The sequence below is a fragment of the Coturnix japonica genome, chromosome 3 (assembly GCF_054131305.1).
Source record: "Coturnix japonica strain WE chromosome 3, WE-NBRP24, whole genome shotgun sequence".
NCBI classification, from domain to species: Eukaryota; Metazoa; Chordata; class Aves; order Galliformes; family Phasianidae; genus Coturnix; species Coturnix japonica.
In genome coordinates this window covers 78,041,661-78,064,084 of record NC_140665.1, presented here as the reverse complement: position 1 = coordinate 78,064,084, position 22,424 = coordinate 78,041,661, and the positions used below count along the sequence as shown (strand labels likewise).

The 22,424-nt window shown below is 40.5% G+C and overlaps 1 protein-coding gene across 1 annotated transcript in view; it reads right to left on the bottom strand.

Annotated features, from left to right (window-relative positions):
* Positions 1-4,236: 4,236 nt before the first annotated feature.
* LOC107312057 (uncharacterized) overlaps positions 4,237-22,424 on the bottom strand; it is a 34,214-nt gene continuing 16,026 nt past the window's right edge. The window contains exon 3 of the mRNA XM_085541976.1: positions 4,237-4,737. The gene's annotated coding sequence lies outside the window, so the exon portion shown is untranslated. The remainder of the gene's footprint in view (positions 4,738-22,424) is intronic.

The window sequence follows — 22,424 nt, the reverse complement described above, 5'->3', positions numbered from 1 at the left end:
ACTTGAGCAAGAACTATCACAGAATAAGGCTGATGTTTAAATAGTAAAGCAAGAGCTGAGCATCCCCCAGGAGAGGCTTTTTCTGGGACCAGGGGGCACTATAACGGGAATCCGAAGGGCCAGAGTCCCTAGAAGTCAGCTTGACAGGCTTCTGGACAGAAACATGGCAAGCACTACTGTGAGCACACAGTTCAGACTGTGTGTCAAGGAGCAGACAGGCCTGGTCACCCCTGATTTCACAGACCTGTGCCCTGTGACCCGCAGCTGCTCTGAGTGACAACAGAGACAACCGCTTTTGTCACATCTAATTTAAACAGCTGCACGCTACAAGCAATTACCCCAAGGTGATAAAACCTTCTCTGTTTCCATTTAGATTTGATCTGCCCTTCTACGCAATCTGCACATGAAGCATATTGGAGCATTTCATCAATTGCATGAATTGAAGCTGCGAGATCTTAATTAGAAGCTTCATTAATGTCGAAGTAGTGAGTGTGGAAAGCACTAAGGAGAAGGAAAATCTATCGCTGTGTGTGTTTCACCTGTACCACATCGACTAAGCATGAGATTATGGCCTCTCAACATCCTCACCAAAAACATCTGCAAGCCGGACAAGTCGCACAAAGCTCAACTATTCATGGAGTTTAGGGTCATCATAACACACTATTTAAAAGAAGGAAGCCCTAAGCTTCTCTTCTGAGACACTTCATAGCCACAGACTGCAGTGATTAGTTTAACCGTGCTCATTACATGAAGCAACTGCTACAAAAGCTTATTTCTGTTTAATTCACGCTAACATCCACACAAGCAAAGCAAAATAAGGGAACAAAAGCCTAAATGTAGCTGAGTGGGTCTTGGATAGAGCCCAGAGCTGACAAGAAGCAAAGTTTCACGCAAGAATAAAAGAAACTTCAGCATTCTGTTCAGTAAAGTGCTTTTTTAAGAGGTAAAAAGTGTCCAGGAAAGTGTTCAAAAGAGAAAACCTAAGTTTGAAGAAAGCATGAACTGAAACCAATGTGTTTGTTCTGTGTTACAGTTAACTAAGTTGATCTGTCTTAAGCTTTAACAGGAATCCTATTACCCATAAAAAACATATTATAGATGTTACACCTGTTTACTTTTAGTACATGGAGAGTTGCTTCTACGTGTTTATCTCCATCACAGCACAGAGAATATTCAAGTCTAGAATCCACTAATTTCAGGGGCAGTTACAACTGAAGGCCACATAAAGCCTTATTCTTCCACTCTTTCATTCAAAGCAATTTTTTTTTCTTTGATTTTAGAACAGAGGTCTTCAAAGTACAATAGCTTGTCACAGACCTTTCAATTCTCACACACTGAATTAGAGCCCTTGACAGTCAAATTTACTGCATAAAATAAATGCTCACTTTTTGTGTATGTATCAAGGACAATCGTTGCTCTTTTGCTGTTATCAAGAAATCGTCTGCACTGAAAATGAGCAGGATATTATTCCCCCTCTGCCCATCCCCTCCCCTCTGTATGACAAGTAACCCACATCTCTTCCTCTCTTTCTCCTTCACCTCCCTTTTCCCCCACCGGCAGCTCTTTGAAACTTCTAATACAATGTTTTTCTAATATTTCACTTGTAAAACCCAAGGTCAGGCTGCAATCTTTAAACAAGAGACAGCCTTGCTCAGGGACTCCCAAGCACAATCGATCCAAGGAACATGTTGAGCTTAGCATGCAAGAACGACACCATCCTGAGCAGTGCCAAGAACCACACAGAACAGGTCACTTTTGCATCTTGGCATAACACTCATTAAGAAAAAAAAGACCAGCAAAAGGCCCATGCCTCCAATCACAGATTTTGCTTATGCTTCCAATCACAGATTTCCCACAGCCAATTTGCTGTGGTAGCTCTCCAGATTACCTCTCTAAGGACCCAATCCAAAACTCATTACTGGCAAGAGAGTTTTGGAGAAGCCGTGTATGTTCTCTCACAATAGGAAAGCTCTATATTTAATTGACTGGAAAGAATCTTAAACTCCTCGAGATCTGAGTTTTGCACGAGAAAAGAATGCTTAGCTTGCCTTTGGCTTGGCAAGTGATACTTATGGAAGAAGACCAAGACATGAACTAGAAAGAATGCAATTTACACAATGCTTTGTCTGGTGCAAACATATCCAAGGATACCTTTAAAATGAAAGATATGGAGGCAGTACAATTACTGGTAGCTTCCCATTACCAACACAATTTGTTTATTACACTTTGTAAACAAATCTTTCAAAGACACAGAAGCATAAATAGCCGTCAAGGAATCAAAAGTTTAAATCGCGATAATTTAATCTGAATTTATGAAAGCAATTGCCAGCAAAGTGCTGAAAAACAGCAACAATAGAACAATCTACTGCCAAATACAGAAACATACAAAATCCTGTATTTTCATTCTCTTTTTGCATTAGGATTTGATGGTCCTATTTACAGCAAAATCTGCTCCAGCCCTTTAGAAAGGTGGACATGTTTGAATGTATTAGCATTTTGGCCGCAGCACCATAGTAGGGCAGTAAGCTATTACTCATCTGGTCCAGATAAAAACTGGTTTGCTTGTTTAATTTTCAGCTGAGTCAAGCCACTGAACTAAGCTCACTGTTTAAACAAATGTTAATACCAGCACAAGTGAAACCACAGGAAAGAATGGCCAAGGAAAAAAAAATGTCTGAGAAGAGCATCGACAGTCCCAACTTACACAGATAAAAATCACAGATGGAATTTCACCATTAGACAACAAATAGCTAATGCTAAACACAGCATTTGACAGAAAACAGCAGTCCATAGCCTAAAGCAAATCTAAATTAAAAATAAAAAAGACAGTAAAACACATATTAAAGCTGATGCCTCCTTTCAAGGAACTATCTGTTCTCAACAGCACAGCCTATAATCCGAATTATCGTGCTCCACCACTCTTGGAGATCTCTCTCTGCCAAGGGAACCACGTGTGTTAGGAAATGCTACCCTCTATCGTTTCACTAGTCTGAACAGCTCATTTCTCCATAAAATCATCTTTCTGTAAGACTAACCACACTTCCAACATCACTATACACATCGAGAGTCAAAATGTCATAAACCTGAGGAACTGGTGTTTGTTTATGTACAGCCAGACACCATCTTAAACCCTGTCTATAGCACTTCACTGGACCCCAGTACTTTCTTTTCCTCTATTTCCTTTTCCTGAACAATTACTGCTTAAAAACATGGACTTCGCCCTCCCCCCCCCCCCTTTTTTTCTTTAGAGATCTGCCTGTTTGAATTCCTTTTTTTTTTGACCACTCTGTAGAAGTACTATCTCAAAACCTTATAAGATCTACCATTCTGCTGTTCTCTTTCCACTTCCATCACTACCCAAATCCAGTTATTTAAAATCTTTAGGACATCTCTTCTATCAGAGCTTTTTGTTTAAATAGCTTTGCTAAATATGATGATAGAGCACAAAAGGTTATCTTGGAACTTAACTGCATTATGAAAAACTTCTTTGAAAGCACAAAAGATGCCCCCCCTCCAATAAATTGTAAAAAATAAAGTGCATGAATAATAGTATTTCTGCCAACATCACTGCTTGAGAATAGCCATAAAAGTACATTTTATGAGCATTTAGACCATGCCAGTACGATTTTAGATTTAAAATCAAAGAAAATTATTGTACTTTCAAAATGAGAAGCTCTTCTTAATTAATGGGAAATAGAAAGAAACAAGAGAAGGAAGAAAGAATGCCAAAAAAGTACAAAGCATAATTCAACCTGGATGGCAAGTGGCACAGAAGAGCTAGTATATAACCCAAGCTAAATACTTCAGCATCTTTAATTCAGTTTATTTAAATACAAAGCTAATTGGGGTTGATATCTCAATTTCTTCAAATAAGAACTGAAGCTTGAAGTCCCCTAGAACTCTTTTTTTTGCCTTCAGACATCTGTTTCTAGTCCCTCCAGGTAGGAAAACATAAACTGAGTGAACACAAGACTGAAACATTTAAGGAGGACTTTAACAAAATACACCACTGATGCGTGAACCTGAAAACGTGCACACTAACTTGTGATCAAACAGCAAAATAGGTCTGTTCTACCCAGTATTTAAGGACGAAGGTCTTGTTGTGTGTTACTGCTACCCTTTACGTTTCCCTCAAGCCAGGACTGCAGGTAAGTACATTGTTTGGAAGGCCCTTTTTTATTATTATTATTATGAGTTCAAGCCTCAGTCAGAATGCAAGAGCCTGATGGCATGATATAATGCTATTATTTGTTTACTGACACCAAACATAAAATAAGAAGTACAGGCTGTCAGAAATACAATGAACACAGAGCTCACAACGTTCCATCCTCTCCCTCTAGATGATTTCCAAGGCAGGGAGAGTAAACAGCCTTCTCCCAGCTTTCTTAGTTTCCACAGCTGAGAGTGTAGGATGTTTACAGTACCTGTCACTCAGAGCTCTTGAAAGCAGACCAAATGTCAGCAGACCTTGTACAGACTTCATTACTGACTGCAGGCAACATACAGACATCAAGTGAAAGGAGGAAGAAACCCATACAGCCACGACTCTTTTATACCATACAAACTCCAAACAAAATTAAGTCCTTTGTGCAGATGTTGAGAAGTGTAAGAAAAGTTCATGATAAAGCTGAGCTTCAGCATCTCCCAAGGACATCCACTCTTATCGACACAACTGTAGCTGTTAAAGGCTTCCTCCTGGTTCACTCCAGAGTGCTTCCAACTCTCCTGAACTTGTCTCTGCAGGAAAGAGAGAATTCACCATTTTAATGAGTGCACATAAATACACATTAATAAAAAAAATTGTCAGGTAGGAAAGACTTCATTTGTATTCCACAAGTGAAAGCCATCGGGTAATCTTTCCAAAGCTTTTAATGCTATTCGAGAGCAAAATTCTACAGTGCTGGCTTCGAGGAACATATACAATATCTTTCTCATTTTAAATTATCAGAGGAATTATGATTCTGAGGCATCTTTGAACTCTGCAAGGAAAAGGATACATTTAAAGAGTAGGCTTGATAAACTTAGGACTCTAGTTACACAGCAACAGATGATTGTCACAGCAGTCTAGTTATGTTTGAAATCACAGAATCACAGAATGACCCGGGTTGGAAGGGACCTCAAGGATCATGTAGTTCCAACCCCCCTGCCTGGCAGGGCCACCAAACATACACATGATAGACCTCTCTCCAAAACTTACCAAGTATTCAGTTTCCTCAGATATATTACCTCTGAAGGACAGAAAATGGGGGGAAAAACCAATAAAACACCAAGATAATCTAACCAGACACATGGACATAGCTAAAAGGTTTGCTCACATACAACAGCTGTAATCCTCAGGAGAAAAAATTCCACTGAAAAAAGTTTTAGTAGCACTTTGAGATGAGATGATTAACAGTCTCTACTACCAGAACCGCAGCAACCTGTGTTAAGAGAAGTTCATTTGCTATAGATAAGGCTGGGAAGCTTTCTGTGCTTAGCCCACAGAAGGGCTGCCCCAACACCAGTACTGTTCTCATTAGGCCCTTTCTTTTATAGCCCAGTATATTGAGCATCTGTCTGAAGACAGCTCACCTTCGGTCTCAGCATCTGTTTTAGTTGGATTGAAGTTACTGTTCATGCACAGTAACAATTTCTCCTCTACCATCAGCTGCACCTCCTGGCAGCACTGCAGGAAATCAAGTAATGTAGCTACAAGTTCTTGCCATCACAGACCTTTCCCCCCATTGGTTTTGGTCAAGAGAAAGAACTACAGCCGCAGGATAGAAGAAGAGAGGTACAACATAATTGCATGCCCTACTTTTTAATTCACAGGGAGGCCCACAGATGCACAGGAACCTGAGAAGTTGAAATAAATCTGAAAGCACAGATCACCTTCGGTCTGCTACAGAGTAATGGGAACTGCAAGGGCAAAGAAGGCTGAAGCTTTCTGTCCAAGGAATTTGGGGAAATACAAGAATTAAAAGGTCCACTTCTCAAGCTGTCCATGATGAATAAATGTGTTCTCTGGTTGGCAGCTAAATAACCTACACAAGTTCTACACTGAGAAGATGCTGCTTTCCCTAAAAACTCAACACTTTAAGTGCTGAGTGGGGCTTGCCCATACATTTCTCACTCAAGGTTTTCCAGTTTAAGTATGATATACAGAAGGGACTCCAACTTTGGATGAGAGAGGGTAGAAAAACTGTAACACTGTTTTGGTTTCTGTCTGAAATGACTACCATGCTTTCATCCTTTGCAGACAAGCACCTGATATTTCTATTAACAAATCCTTCAAGGGCTATGATGCGATTCTTATTTACATATTTCTTGCTTTGAATAAGCATTGCGTTTACACTCAACACATAGCAATGCTACTCTGAAGGGCTGATATTCAAAATAAGCAACAGGAGAACATGACAGCAATTGATTCCTTCTCACTTCCAAGTCATTTCTGATGTCTATTTTATTTTAATCACTACTAATGAAATCTGAATGATGATTCTAAAGTAAGAGATGTGGGGAAGGGCAGCAAGTTGAGTACATCACATCACTTTGCCAAAGGGGCAGATGCCTACCATGTATAAGGCATAGTTCCTCATCTATGTCTATATATTCCGATAGCAGCAAAGAAAATCACCTTTCACTGTAGTGCACGTCCTCCTATGGGTCTCTGAGAAGGAATGAAACAGGTGATTTGCCAGCAAGTCCTGCACTAAGCTATGTAGGAACTGAACAGCTATGGAAGCTAAGGGAAGGCACTACCACCACAGCCAGCCACCTGTATGACTGATGGCTCAGCAAAGCTACCACAACACTAAGAACCAGTTGCTGCAACCAAGCCTTTTCTCGTCCTCAGACCTCGAAGAGGCAAGAGGTTCATGAAACCACTGGTATTCCAGGACTGTAAAAGGTCATACAGAGAGTTACAACTGAAGCGACTGCTAGAATGTAGTGTAGCAAAACGAAAAAGGAAACAATCCCCAGAAAACAAAGGAAGAGTGCACTGCTGTCACCTGGAAGTTATCCTGAGCTACACAGTACAGGCCACGCTATGAAGAAACTATTAGCGTCCACACCCTTTGATGTCCCCAGTGAAGCACAAAAGGGGAGGCCTGAAAAGCAAACCTATTCTATTTCCTCTTTAGTAAGCCAGACATTTAATTGCTTGCAAAAGAAACAAACACACACTTGGCATTTTTTATTAAATGGCTTCAAGATCGCCTCAATGAGTTCTTGTTTTTTCCCTGTTCAAAGCATTTTCTATTACATTTTGGAACTGTGCACTTAGATACCTGGATACCTAAAGAGCTCAGTGCTTCAGCTCACTGAAACAACAAAAAAAAAAGCAGGCTCTAAACATGTAATCGCCTGATCTCTGAATAAGTTTCAAATACAAGTTTAAGATAGAAACTGCCAGCAGATGTCAGTACAACCCAGAGAATTGCTCAACACCTGTTTAATATGGATATTTACTCCAAACCCCAACTGTTAGGGTACTCACTTTAGCCCAGGAGGTCAGACAAAATAGCAAGTCTCACTTCAATACAGAGAAACAGTCCCCAAGACTTGCCATATAGGCCTACCTGCATGTTCTCAATACAGGCAAAAACTGAAATAGAAAGCTGTAAGGTCAGTTGCAGGACATCAAGCGGCAGCCCCCTCTAATTAAGGGGGCCCTATATTCAGCTCCCTATAATTAAGGTTCCATCCCCTCCTCCCTCACTCCTCACACCACGGCCACAGCACACATCCCCAACCCCCCTGCTTTTCCAATTCAGTCTTTTCCCAAATACCTCGTCTTCTGAGATGCTGCTAAGGGTTCGTGAATATTTAGCAACAAGGTTGCTAAGCTAAATAAAGCTGTTCTGTGAAACAAGCATTATCAGGAGTGTCCTTGCTCTACAGCAGAAGCTCCCGATGCCTTCTGCTGGGGTATAATTTTTGACAAGAGTTGTAAGGAAAGTGCTCCTAAATGCATCTGGTTGAGATGGCTTTAGTCAGACATTTCCAATAGCACAGTTTGCCTCATTTCTTCATGCAAATAAGTACCAAAGTTTACAATTTCTTGCTGATTTCAGCAAGATAGACATGTCACAAAAACATTTTTAGCTGCACTATGTCCAAATATGATTACACACTTTGCTATTAATGATGCCAACTGGGAAAGTTTCACATGCTCCTTGCACAAAGGGCAGGACATGTTCCACATCATTAATGCAAAGGCTGAAAACATTTAAAATGAACAAAAACACTCAACCATCCGAAACATATAAAATTATCTAGTCTTTGTAAGAATTAGCAGCTTTGCTAGTTACAGACCAGGCCTTCTGTCATGCTAAAATTAATAAGTCTTACTCCAAAGCAAAAACATTCACATACAATTATGTATAATTCCTTGGGAAGGTGAAGGACTTGTCTAGAAGTGGAGTGGCAACATCTCACAGAAAAAAGAAAAAGGAATTTGAAGTAAATCACTTCAAAGAAAGCTCCCAAATCATTTGACATGGTACCAAAATTACGTTTGAAGAAAGAACACCTCTATTCTCGTGCCTAAAACCAGGCTTTGGAACCCTGCCCCGGTTAAGATGAGCTCTGTAGTCAGAGAGGTTTCTCTCTGAGGAGTCCGATCACAGACTTAAGAAGGAAAGGGAGTTCTGTTGCAAACCTGACTAAATGCTTAATTAAATATAAAATCTACAAGCAAGTCTCACCTTGCTTTTGAGTTTCATCAGCAAACCTTTGCACAATTCCTATTTTGTTCCATACTGCAAGCCTTTGTCAGGTTAAAACAAGAGGTAATTTATGTACACTCTCTAAACTGGAATATTAATTTACTAGTCTTGGCTCTAACTGTAACGAAGACCCTCCAGGCTCATAGTTTCTCTGCGTTAACCACTCTCCCTCTAATTTGCTACATGTAAATGCTTGTTCTCTAAGTCATCCCCCCCCCACATCCTCCATTAAATAAAAACATGCAAAGAACACCCCCAAAAGCATTGGTGCTGCTTGCCCATTCCGTGTTTGAAATGCCCAGATGACAAGTGCTGTTCCAGTCACACAAATATCAAGAGCATTACCAGCACAAAGAGCACATGACACAACAGCCAGCCCTCACGCTGTGCCAGGAAACAGAATAGCTGGCCCTTGTCCCCCAGAGGTCTCACATCTCTACAAATCAAAGTTTTATCATAGTAAAAAGAACTTTCAGCTTGTGCAGCAGCAACATTAGGATAGAAAGAAACTTACGGGCTATTTATTACAGCTTTTAAGAAATTAAGTTGCATTAAAGTTGATAAGTAAGTAAATTAAAGTGCATAAGTCAGATTTCCCCTTTGAGCAAAGGTGCCTTTCTCCAGACTCCTCAAACTATGCTCAGCTAGCCTCTAACATTTCCCTCCACCCACGAGGCAACCAGCTCTGCTATTGAATAAACTGCAGCAAATGGCATTCAATCTGTGCGGCTTTGAGACAGGCTGGCCTTTCAGTAGTGACAAGGCACTATTTGCATGACAGAGCAGATGGAGTATGATGGATGCATTTTTTTCCTCTACTGAAAAAAGTCCTAGATAAAGATGCTTTTGAGTAAGGGATATTGCCAATGTGAAATTCTGTCATTTTTATGTGGACAAGTAGATTCACAAAACCCAGGAGTGAGGTTTAACACGGGGCTTGAAAAACACCAGCAGGGCAAGAAAATGACCCCACTAATGATGCTAAAAAGAGCAAGAGCTGAAAAAACACAGTGAACATTTCCTATTACTAACATTTACGGTAACCACATTAAACCATTTTTTTGTTTATTTTTTATTGCATCCCTTTTTGAAGGACTCACAAGCAAGTTTTATAGAAAAGTATGCAGTTATCATTAGCAGAGAGTTTCCACACATTAGCTATTTTCCCCCACCTTAAATACTTTGATCTCCTCACCTCTTGAATCAGTTCCCAGATTCACATTTTACCTCTAAGCACAGTAGATGCATCTAATTCCACTCTTTCACTTCCATCATAAACCTTCTTCAGGTTACCTAATGGTGTTCTTGCTAAAGTCTGAAGATATGTGCACTGTTCCAACCCCGTGCATTTTGAGTTGTCAGTCACCCCTTGTGACAATGTAGACACAACTTACAGAAGAAATCTTTTCATTGCTGCTCATGAAAAATAAGCCTACCAACTTAAATGCATCATCAATACCTGCAGAGCCACAAATGTGGCCTGCCATCCAGTCTGGTAAATGCGTTATGCACAAAAAATACATGGCAGCCCTCTCAACTGCTCCATGCATCTCTAACATCTAGAGTCCCTTCCAAATTTCTCTTTAGTGCAATATTCACTAAATTAAGGAAGAACTAAATCTTGCTGTGACACATTCTGAGACCAACTGCCAGAAACAAACAGCCCAAGAAGTCACCCTTTTATATGCTCTTACAGTTTCTACCTTCTCAGTTGAATCAAGCAGCAGTTACTACCATGGTCTGGGCCAATTGAGGCCTACACCCACCTTTCCACCACCTTATTAACTAGTCTTCTCTACCTCCAGTTATAACATCGTGTAACCTTCTACTACATTACAGTCTCTATAAAGCTGCATTCGTGCTTTTCCTCTATTGCATCTCAACAGAAAGGCAATCTACAACTAAAAGCCCTCTACAAGAGAATTAGGACAGTGAGCTGGCATGGCTGTGAGCTAGGCCCATGCCTCAGCCCTGTTCCATCCCTGCTGCTGTAATCCAGACCTGGGAGCTCACAGCAACCACTGGACATCCAAATTCAGACTATGTGCTGCAAGTCACATTTAACACCAAACTGACCACTTATACAATCCCTTAACTAGTAACTAAAAACAAAACACATCTTAGGCTTGGGCTGCCTGAATAGGGGGGGGCTAAAGAAAATTAAGCACAGTAACAGGTGTTACTTGAAGCTGCAGCCTTTACGTAGAGAAAAGGATTTAAACTCGCTAACCTAGCAGAAAGACTGCAGCAAAACTCACCTGGACTTACTCTGTGTTCTGCTAAATGGGCAGTATATTTCAAACTTCTTTGCTAGTATTTCGGTGAGGCTCATCACTATGGTATGTCAGCAACCAAAGGAGATCAAGTTGCTCATCTGTATTAAACAACAGTTGCTGCGAGATGAAAACAAGGAGGGCTTCAGTTTTACAGAAACTCAGCCGAGATTTCTGTTTGGCAAGCACAGTATGTTTGTGATGAGGCTTGGATCCAGATCCCATTTGATCTGGCTTTTCCCGATGTGTAGATTTCAGGTACGTTCAAACAGCTTCCCTCACCCCACGGCCTGCAACAAAACCCTCATCACTCCATGCGCAATTACAATAGGATTAAGTGTCACATTTAAATTTCATCCCAACCCCATTTTGTTTTCTCACTCCTTCCCCTGAATTAGCAGATTACTGCTGCAGCAGCAATGAACACATGGCTTCTCCCACTCATTAACATCACGGACAGATCATGGCAAGAGTCCAAGTTCTCTTTTCCTGCAGAGGATACGGCTTCTGTGGATGTGAACAATCTCCAGCAAGAGCTCATACAGAACAGCCCATTTCCTCTGCTGGAAGGGAGTCTCCCAACTAACTCTGAACAAACATAGTCCTGCAGCCAGCCCTGGGGTGGTGTTTACAGAAACAGCACTGTTACAGATAGGACAATTTCTGATAGTGCGTAACAAAAAAGTCTGACCACAAAAAATATATATATTCCAATGAAATAGTAGTAAATCATGCATTAGTCAAACGTTAGTACACTTCTAGTTATTTCAAACAGTGGTTTCTTTAAAAACCACATCTATTTTACTGCGGTTAAAGTAAATCTTATGCTGAACAAAGGAACTGAAAGGTACCAATTTAGCAACAGCTTTCTATTTCAGTCTCCTTCTCTCGCTGCCCAACTTACACACTGCTGATATAAAATAAAGCAATGCTTTGTTGCTGTGGGGTTTTCTGTTGTTGTTGTTATACATTATTATTAAAAAACACTGGGGGAAAAAAAAACCACTTTCACAAAGACTGGGCAATCTGAAGGCAGCGGTAGTTGAAGCATTTAGAAAGATTCTATGTCCACTGTAATGCTGCATGTATATACTTTGCTAATCGAGTATGACTGCCACTGACCTTTCCCCACATGACATACTGCTAAATATTAGCCTATTTTCATTTCATTTATTTTAAGGAAGTGGAAGAATACAGCGACCCCCAAAAATAGTACATGCTGAATTCCTTACTTAAACAAATAAATGCAGACAACTATAATCCAAGAGTAGGATATATAAATATAAACTTTAAGCTTCACAAAGTTCAAGTGAATTATAACTTTTGAAAAACCCATTCCACTTGAATGGGTAATTGAAGTGTATTCAGTCTCTTAGTTACTACCTCAGGAAAGAAGCAGGAAGCTGCTCTCAGCGTGTCATTGGCCCACAAATCTAACTTTCAACATCATATAGTCAACTCACAGTATGAGGCAAAGAGGCAGAAAAGGGCATCATGGTCATTCTTGTTTCTGCCTTTCTTCCAATTCCACAGCCCAGCTGAAGACTAATGATAGCTGCAGATGACAGGAAGGAGGAGGCAAAGCAGTGCCAGAAAGATGAGGATACCCACCCTGCATCCAGGCAGCAGGAAGGCACAAACTCAAGGGTCAGCAGTAGAAGGTAAAGACAGACAAAGGCAGGCTCTGGCACAGGAATTTTCTTAAATATGCAATATGGTAGTAGAAACAAAATTGTCAGAATAGTAATCATTTAAAAAAAAAATTAAATCCACACCCCCCTAGAGGGTACTAAATTGCATCCTGTTGCCCTACTCAGAGCTGTGAATCACTGTATTAACCTGGACTGATGCCACTCGCATCTCCAGAGCCCAGCTTTTCGCTTGTAAAATTAGCAGGGTACTTCTTAGAAAAGAAGTAACTTGTGAGAAATCCCTTCTAGACCCAGCCATCCAACAGTGGAAAGAAGCTTCACTTGCCTTTCCAAGTTTTACAACGCCAGGAAATCTTAGAAGTACCAAAGGGAAAAAAGAATTAAGCATAGAACTCCAGTGACTGCCTAAGGTCCTGCCTACGGCCTTCCTGGCCCAAGATGAGAGCAGGCAGTTAAGTATTTCAGATTGCTCGATGGAAGTGACCTCTCCAACTACCACACCATATTAATTTCCTGACCAAGCTAAGTGAAAGCCTGCCAAGTATTAAAGGGAGAAGAAAGGGATGTAAGCAGCTCGGGCACTTCCTTTCTGGAGATATTTTTGACCAGTGCTGCAAATCTATGGGTCTTATCTGAACAACTGGCTTGTCAGACGGGGTTCAGCAACATCCCAATTTTAGACTGTGCACTAAAAACAAAACCAAAGAGAGGAGCGACTGCAGGGCCACACAGGCTGCTTGTTTGGAAGTTACACAAAGCAACCAGAGAGACTGTATTTGCTTTGTGATGAGACAAATGAGCAATGGTGTTTATTTCATTGCCTATATTGCCATACATTTCTGGCTAGAAATACCTTTCTCTTTCTTCTAATTAGCAGCTGCCAATGTTTGGCTGCTCTGTACAGCCCAAGCTGCAATGGAGCCACTGCAGAAGAGCTTTAGAAACAATTCTGTTAGCCATTCAGCAGAGATCAAAGTTCACATTTAAGAAGCATGGTAACAATATACACTCCCTTCATAACATAAAATCTGTCCTGGTGGTACCCATTCATAGACTGGCCTGGGTTGAAAATGACTTCAAAGATCACCTAGTTTCAACACACCCACCACAGGCAGGGCTGCCAACCACCAGACCAGGCTGCCCAGAGCCACATCCAGCCTGGTCCTGAATGCATCCAGGGATGGGGCATCCACAGCCTCCTTGGGCAACCTGTTCCAGTGCTTCATCACCCTGTGTGAAAAACTTCCTCCAAATATCCAACCTAAATCTCCTCTCATTTTAAAACCATTCCCCCTTGTCCAACCACTGCCCACCCCTCATTAACAGACATTCCCCCTCCTGTTTATAGGCTTCCTTCAATTACTAGAAGGCCACAATGAGGTCTTCCCAGTGCCTTCTCTTCTCTAAGAGAAACAAGCCCATCTTCCTCAACCTGTCCCCATAAAAGTGGTGCTACAGGCCTCTCATCATCTTTTTGGCCCTTCTCTGGACCCATTCTAAGAGCTCTGCATCTTTCTTGTACTGTACCCATTCCAGTGCCAGGAAATTGCTCGAGAGCCCAGCAACACAACACCTCCCACCAACACAACAGTCATGTCAACAGATGCTTTAATAGTTAAATTAGATTCAGATTTTGATTTCTAAATACAATAAAATCCTCAATTTTGAAATGGTAAATTTATACTAACCTAAAAATATTATATATATAATGCATTAGTGGAAGGCCAGTTACTCTTCTGGTCAGCTCAGAGAAACTTCCACCAGCTGACAGTTCTCTCCTAAGAGCAGAAAAATGGTTCCAGTAAATCAAAGTAGAAATGCTAGCAACAAAAGGTAAAATGCTGGCAAACTAAGCCAGAGAGCTGATTTATTGCTTACAATGAAATCTACGCTATTTATACCTTCAGACATTCTTTAAAGTAAGCAACTGGAATTCAATGCAAACTATTTTTCAATATATGATGTATATCACAACCCTAATTTAGTTCACAATGCAGTTTTCAGCACGTTTTCACTCACATACTTCACAGAATGGATTTGCTGCTACCATGTAACATCTTTAGAAAGTTAATAATTACTCATTTTTAAAGCAAAAATGCATCAGAAGGTGAACTATACAAGTTTTATTACTCCCCTGAGAGTGAAGATACTTTCCCAGTATCAGAAATGGACAGCATTCTGTGGATGCAGTTAGGAGTAATTGCTGTTTCTATAGCTTTCATGGAGAAGAAAACACCTCTGTGTATAACTACCTTGTAACTCAACACACCTAGCAAACACAGCCTGCCACTAGTTTAGAAAGCCTCCTTCCACAAGAAAAGCATTGACAGTATGCAGTACAGTACAGAATCACAGAATCACAGAATGACCCGGGTTGGAAGGGACCTCAAGGATCATGTAGTTCCAACCCCCCTGCCTGGCAGGGCCACCAAACATACGCCTTTACTAGATCAGGTTGCCCAGGGCCCCGTCCAACCTGGTCTTGAACACCTCCAAGGACGGGGCATCCACAACCTCCCTGGGCAGCCATGGCCAAGACATTAGACAGCAAGTGTTAAGTCGGTGGGTCTTAAAGCACTTCTCCTATCAGCGCTTTAAAACTGTTTTATCGAGGTAAATGGGTACACTTACTTAAGTACAGGAGTTAAGAGAGATCACCTCTTCTGAAGATGAAGGCGAGTACCCAGACAAGAACAGGTGAGCTTCAGGCCCACCATGCAAGCACAGTTTCACACAGCTGGCAATACAAAAGAACATGTAGGACCACATAAAAAAAGTGGTACATAGGCTTAGGTCTGGCTCCAGCTGATACTACTACTAGAAAGATGCTTTCCATGCCTTTTTTTTTTAATTACAATTACAGCACAACTTTTTGTGTCTATCCTAAAGAGAATCAATCATCTCTCTCCTTCGTCCCCACTGTGAACACACTTTTGCTTGCTATTTTGGGGCCAAAATTGTTTTAAACCAGCAATATCGACAAAAGATGTAACTTTTTCTGAGGTAGCATCACCCTCACAAGAAACAACTGCAAAATATCAAGGGATAAAATGTGTTCCATTCCAAATCTTAAGTATTCAGACTCTGCACAGAGACATTTATGTTCTCCTTAGAGCTACCAATTCCCTTCCACTTAACTAAGACGTGGGAAACTTGCACTACTTCTGGATGAGGAGAAGAAATCCTCAGACCAAAACATCGACATGTAATTTTCAGTAGAAGTTTACAGATCCTTCACAATAAGATTTTCAACTCTGTGCACTGTTAGGGAAGAAAAAGCAAAAGCAAATCTTTTAACTAAGCTGGTATCTGCAATTGGTTCCACCCATGCGTGAAGCATCCAACTTTTCAAGCCAGCACAAGATATGTTCATATGACACATCTTTATGACACAAAAGAACAACAAGGTTTCTTTACAAATTTCCTTTTGCCACAGAATTTCTTTGGCATAAATAGTTGCTATGGGTGCAGATATAAGGAGAAACAAAGAGGGGAGATCAGTCTTCTTGTTTACAGGTTTCCAATATGCTCCACTTGATCAATCTCGAAATCGAAACCCTTCAGCTTCCTGTCTTTAGGTTGTCAGGTGGCAGAGGACAAACACAGTGTCTGCAACTTTACAGAGCACCCACACGCCCTGCCTTGATCTTGAGAAACATCCACGTGGATCAGATGACAGACAGGAGGAATTTCATGCAACAGGAGGAAACTTACTCCATTCAATTTTTGCATCACTCAGTGGAATATAAGTGGAATGCATCCCTTATTCTTTTGTCAACTGACTACAAACTATTGCTTGTACAGTAGTCTATTCACTGGTGGGGAGTTTTTTAAAACATCATCTAATAAATTTCAATCAATTTTGGCCTTTGCAGACACTTCTTTGGGATCCAGTCATCTGAAGAAGCAGCCACATGTACTTTCTTGTCTAGATTCATCACTCAGTGTGCGATGATCATACTAGAACCTGTTGGCCAAAGGCTTCTAACACAGCTTGCCTACATCAATTTCCTTAATCAACTTTTCTTTAGTGTAGTGCTTAAAAGCTATTCTTATAGGCTGGAGTAGTTCTCCTATTCAGACAGTGACCAGCCTGGCTTTTCCATATATACTGCTTTTACTGAACACACATAGCAATGACAAAGTCACTATGGCATCAGATTTAGATGCTTAACGCCAACCTTCTAAAAACAGCACCAGTTTCCCAGCACAGACAGAGATGCTTTCAAAGACCTCCAGAGGGAGATGCCGTCTAATTTTCGGTATTTGAATCTTACACATAGAACGCTTTTGAAGAGTTTCCATCTTACACATCATTATCGGCAACACTAATGCCTTGCTGCAGCCAGGTCAAGGATACAAAAATCAAGAAATAAATAGAATAATAAATAGGATCTAAAATAGATTTCAAAATCCATGGCAGTTTTTGTTGTTGTTTTCTTTTTTAAATACATTCTTTACATGGCAATTTACTCAGCTCCCCTCCCATCCCTAACTCTGCTTTTATTGCCTCCACCTGTTACCACCTTCCTTCACCTGTGTATTGTTTGAACAACAAGTAAAATGCCATTTTCCAGTTGTTTTAAGAGTTGTAACACAACAAATACCTGGAAAGTTTAATCAGTGCCCCAATCCATTTGACGTGTACTACGAGCAAAGTGCTGAAACTGAACAGTAGCATGTCCTCTGTATTGCACTAGTATCAGCACTCCAGGAAGTCTGAAGAGAAAACATACACTGGCTGTTATTAATACAGACTTCTTTGAATTATTCTTTAGTTCTTTCATCTCCTGGGATTTGTTTCCAAGAGAAGATGATTAATCTCCTGGCTGTTAACCCAGAAGTCCCTGTGACTGCATTTAGACCTTCACCAAGGCCAGATTTAAACATAACAACAACAGGCTTTAAAGCAATGAAGAAAGTACCGTCTCATAAACGTAAAGTTTACAAGCACACATGGCTGTTCTTTTCTTATTTAACAAGCATGTGAATGATTCCACTTCTGTAGCTATAACCCAGTTCTCACAGTTCAAAGACTACGACGGGGTGCAAAGAAACCAACCTGCATCCAGCACTTCTATAGCTACATTCTCTGCACACAGTTCACCCAGCAGCAGCAATATTTAAGACAATCGCTAGGCTTCCATGAAGAGAGAATCAAGATCTTGTCTGATTTCATTTCAAATCTACTGAAAACAGAGGAGAGCTTTTGCCAAGGCAATTTTGGCAAGCTTTTCCAACAGTATTCTAGCCTGCCAAATTGCATTTGGATTTTGCTGTACTTATTTACTTGTTCAGTAAGCTTGGAGAAGTAGAAACATTTGTTGCTGTAGAGAATCTGGCTAACTTTGAAGAGCTGGAACAACACTTAAAAGATGAATCAGACAGTTTGACTTAGGAATTTGATCTATTAACCTCAGCTCATAGTCATGTTGCATCTTGATGCATTAGAAGTAATCTACAGCTCAGCTACTTGAGTTCTGAGACCAAATAACTTCATGAATTCTCAAATGATACTTCTAATATTCTATTTTTAATATAGCCAATTTTATGCCTTTCAAAATGCATAAAATTCACCACCAATCTTGTCTTCTCCTTTCCAACACATAAACTACCCACTAGGTCATAGTCACGATCCAGCTATTCTCAGAGCATATTGGAGAAAAGTACAAAATAACACCCAATGTTACACAACGCCATTTTCCCCTACGACATTATAACAGTGAGGATCTAAAGTCATCTTGGATTCAGAGCACTTCATCTAGTTCTCCCCCCCCCCTCCCCAACCTTAAAAAGCACATTCTAACAACTGTTCAACCCACTATTTAGTAGATACCCAAAAGGCATTTTTCAGAAACAAAAATGAAGTGCAAGTGCATTCTAGCTCTCTGATTTCTAAATACACATGTATTTTGGTTGCATTCAAGATGAATGTTACCACCTTCCTTCCTAGGAGATACACACAGCCTGCTACATGATCTTTTCCCTTCTTCATTATACCTTTCTAATATTAGTTCATCTGCAAGCTAACAAGAATACCTCTGGTCTCCTCCAGATAAAGCAACCACTAAACAAACAATATCTCCCAGCCCTCCTCACCTTCCTCCCCCTCTACCCACTTCCCAACCTCCTCCCCCCCCCCCCCCCAGCCCAAACAACAGCAAAAAAACCCAAAAACAAAACTAAGAAAAACAAACAAAAATACCATAAGCAATATGTATATCATACATATATAAAAAACATATATATATATCACATATATATATATATGTGTGTGTGTGTGTGATATATATGTGTTCTGTGATATATATATATATGTATCACAGAATCACAGAATTGTAGGGGTTGGAAGGGACCTCTAGAGATCATCGAGTCCAACCCCCCAGCCAAAGCAGGCTCCCTACACCACATCACACAGGTAGGTGTCCAGTCGGGTCTTGAATATCTCCAGAGAAGGAGACTCCACCACCTCCCTGGGCAGCCTGTTCCAGTGCTCCGTCACCCTCACCATAAAGAAGTTCTTGCACACATTCGTGCAGAACTTCCTATGCTGTACTTTCATCCCATTACCCCTAGTCCTATCCCCACGCACTACTGAAAAGAGACCAGCCTCACCACTATGGCCCCCACGCCTCAGGTATTTATAAACCTGGATCAGGTCCCCTCTCAGCCTTCTTTTCTCAAGGCTAAATAGACCCAGTTCCCTAAGTCTCTCCTCACAGGGGAGATGCTCCAGGCCCTTCACCACCTTTGTGGCCCTCCGCTGGACTCTTTCCAAGAGATCCCTGTCTTTTTTGTACTGGGGAGCCCATATAATTTTATATATATATATATATTTATATATATATAAATCAGTGTCTAGCTCTCTCCTCCTCTGGGAAACATTCCACACAATGATTATACTCCACTGACAGTTACAGTTTTAAATCTGTTGAGCAATTTTTAATCCCACTGATACATGGTTTCTACACTTCTTACTATTTCAGTTTTTTTTTTTCCCATCAGGATGTTAGGGTTGCTAAATCAAGTCTCTTGAATTACAACACAGAGGCTCATATTTATGACACCTCTAAATCTGCCTGATTTCAAAAGAAATACAGTATAAAGACAACACAGTAGATGAATTCAACTTCCTCGAATTCCACAAACACCTGCTATACTTACCTGCTCTGATCCAGACCCTATTTCAGCAGTTTTGACCAAAATGCCCATCAAGCTGCCAACCCATAAAGCAATTACACACTCTATTTGCACACTTAAGCACTGACACAAACTAGTTTCAGTCTGTAATCTGGAGTTCTCAATTTTAGATTAGCATTTCACAGAGTTTCTCATATTACCCTCCTCCAGCTCACTGATACAAACTATTTGCATATTCTAATTTATATCATATTTTAAAAGCTGTGGTTAAGCAGCCTCCTAGCTTGCTACTTGGAAAAAATTTCATCAACATTAATCTGTTTGACATGTAGATTTTCAAGCACATACCTGACAAATCTATCAAGTATTTTTGTCTCTTAGCACTGCTCCATGACTTCTACCTGGTCACAGAGCACCAGAATTAAAGCTATTTTTCTTTCTAATAAAATCTTACTTTCCCTAACTGTCCAGCTGTCCCCTCCTTCCACTCATGTCATTTTCTTACTATTTTTATACAATGCTTAATTATCTGCTAATTTATATTCATGGAATAAATGCTGTCAGCTATCTATTTAGGGATTTCTTGTGGTAGAAGGAAGGAAAAGACAGTATTTTTAATAGCAGTTTCTATCTCTATTCTCAGCCTTTTTTATCTTTGATATTTCCCTTGATTGTGGATCCTCCAGCAACTAATAAGATTTTTGTGAGCTATTCCAAAGTGCTCCACTTTTTCCCGTTCACATTTCATCTCTAACCTTGTGTGGTTCAAAGTTTTCTACCTTTTGAATATCCTCCTTTAACAGCAAAAGATTACATTCATCTGACCACACACAGACTTCTGAGCCAAATACCCATATCTGAGCTAGTCATCCTACAGAGACTTCTGAAGAGAAAGAAGAATAAGCATGGCTGCTGGGGACAATTCACCCCTTTCCTAAATACGTACCTAAAATTAATCATACAAATTGCCTCATGAAAGTACCTCTCCTTCTTTATTAAGGCAAGTCTAAAGTGCTCAGAAGTAACCAACTACACTACAGCTGTAGAGAGCTCAGCACTGTGAACCCTTTCCACAAGTATTTCTTAGCAGCTTTCAAAAGCAATTACATGTATGATATACACATGTTACGGTAACACCACAAACACACTATAGGGCAGATAAACTGCATTTCCTACATTTTTCCCATTAAGTCAACACCACATCTATGTTCAGACTGTTAATTCCCATTTGTTTCATTGCTTAAGTGCTCAGAAAATTAGAAAGCTACCTATTTTTTTTTTTTTTTTTTTGAGGTACTTGACCAACCCGCAGATACCTGTATTTATGTGACCTACCAAATGGCTGCCATATATTTCCAAGGCCAGCACAGAACAGAAGACCACACACCTGCAGCGTTACAGCCCTGGGCCTAGAGTAACAAGGCCTAAAGATACATGCATCCACATCAAACACGTCTGGCCTGTGCCTGGGAAACATTTGGGAAGATGCTGCTGTAGATGCCAAGCAGCTCCAGGAAGAGCTAAGGAAGGTTTAGCATGGCTTATCAGGAAGGACTTTGTGCCAGCCTCATAGGGCCAGTGGAGTCACCCAATAGCCCACAGTCCCAGGCTGTGGGAGTAGAAGGTCTGGCATGGTGAGCCTAGGCCCTGAGCTAGTTTTGAGAGCATGCAGGGAATATACTATGTGCTTCCCCACTCCTTTCAGCAGAGCTGGCTGGACCTTTGCAATCCATCTTCTTTTCATTGCTTCCCTTGCATTACACAGAAGTTGTAATTACTGGCTGCAGCCTCTTGAAGGACATCTTTATTTGTACAGAAGACTATGAACCCTCACAGCAGGTACAATTTCAAAGAGCTAGTAAGCACTCCTGCAGATACATCTTGTGTAGGTTTTCATCTGTTTCACTGCCGTCTATGTTAAGCTGTTAAAAATCCCTCCATATGTTTTGAAAACATTTCAGGGTGTTGATGATGAGCATTTATAGCTATAGTATTAATCACCACTATGAATCTCAGAGTTGTACCAGATAAACAGAAAGAGACTTTCAGACTGCATAGCTTTCAGCAATCAAAACAGAGTAATTCCAAGGTTCATTCTGGCCTCTATACATTAAACCGACAGCACACTAATAAGATCCTTGCTCTAAGTGAACAGTAGCATTTGGTCTTAATGTAAACATACTAGATATTCCACTGCCTGCGTTGAGGGTTTTTTTTTCCAGTTGTCAAGCAAGAGTTTCAGATGAGCATATACTCCATGGAACAATGTCATAAATAAAAACAGCTAGGGTGCTTGAAACTAATTGTATTAAAGAAACTCTAGAACGCAGGGCTGATTGCTCTGCTTTGCTTTCCATCCAGGCAACCAATGGAAAAAGAACTGAGTCATTTCACAGCCTCCTGTGCCTCTCTACTCCCCTCTTCCCTGATTCATATCATATTATTTTGAGTTTGGCTGGTGCATATATGCACGCATGCCTGTACATGGGCACAGATGAAAGAATACAAAATAGAGTATATCAGCCTTGTGCTGTAGAGTTGGTTAAATATAACTGGTTTTGAGAATATATGTATAATATAAAAATAGAAATAAACAAGCGACACACACATTCTTATGCTGAATGGCAAAAAGGTTTCTTGAGGATAAG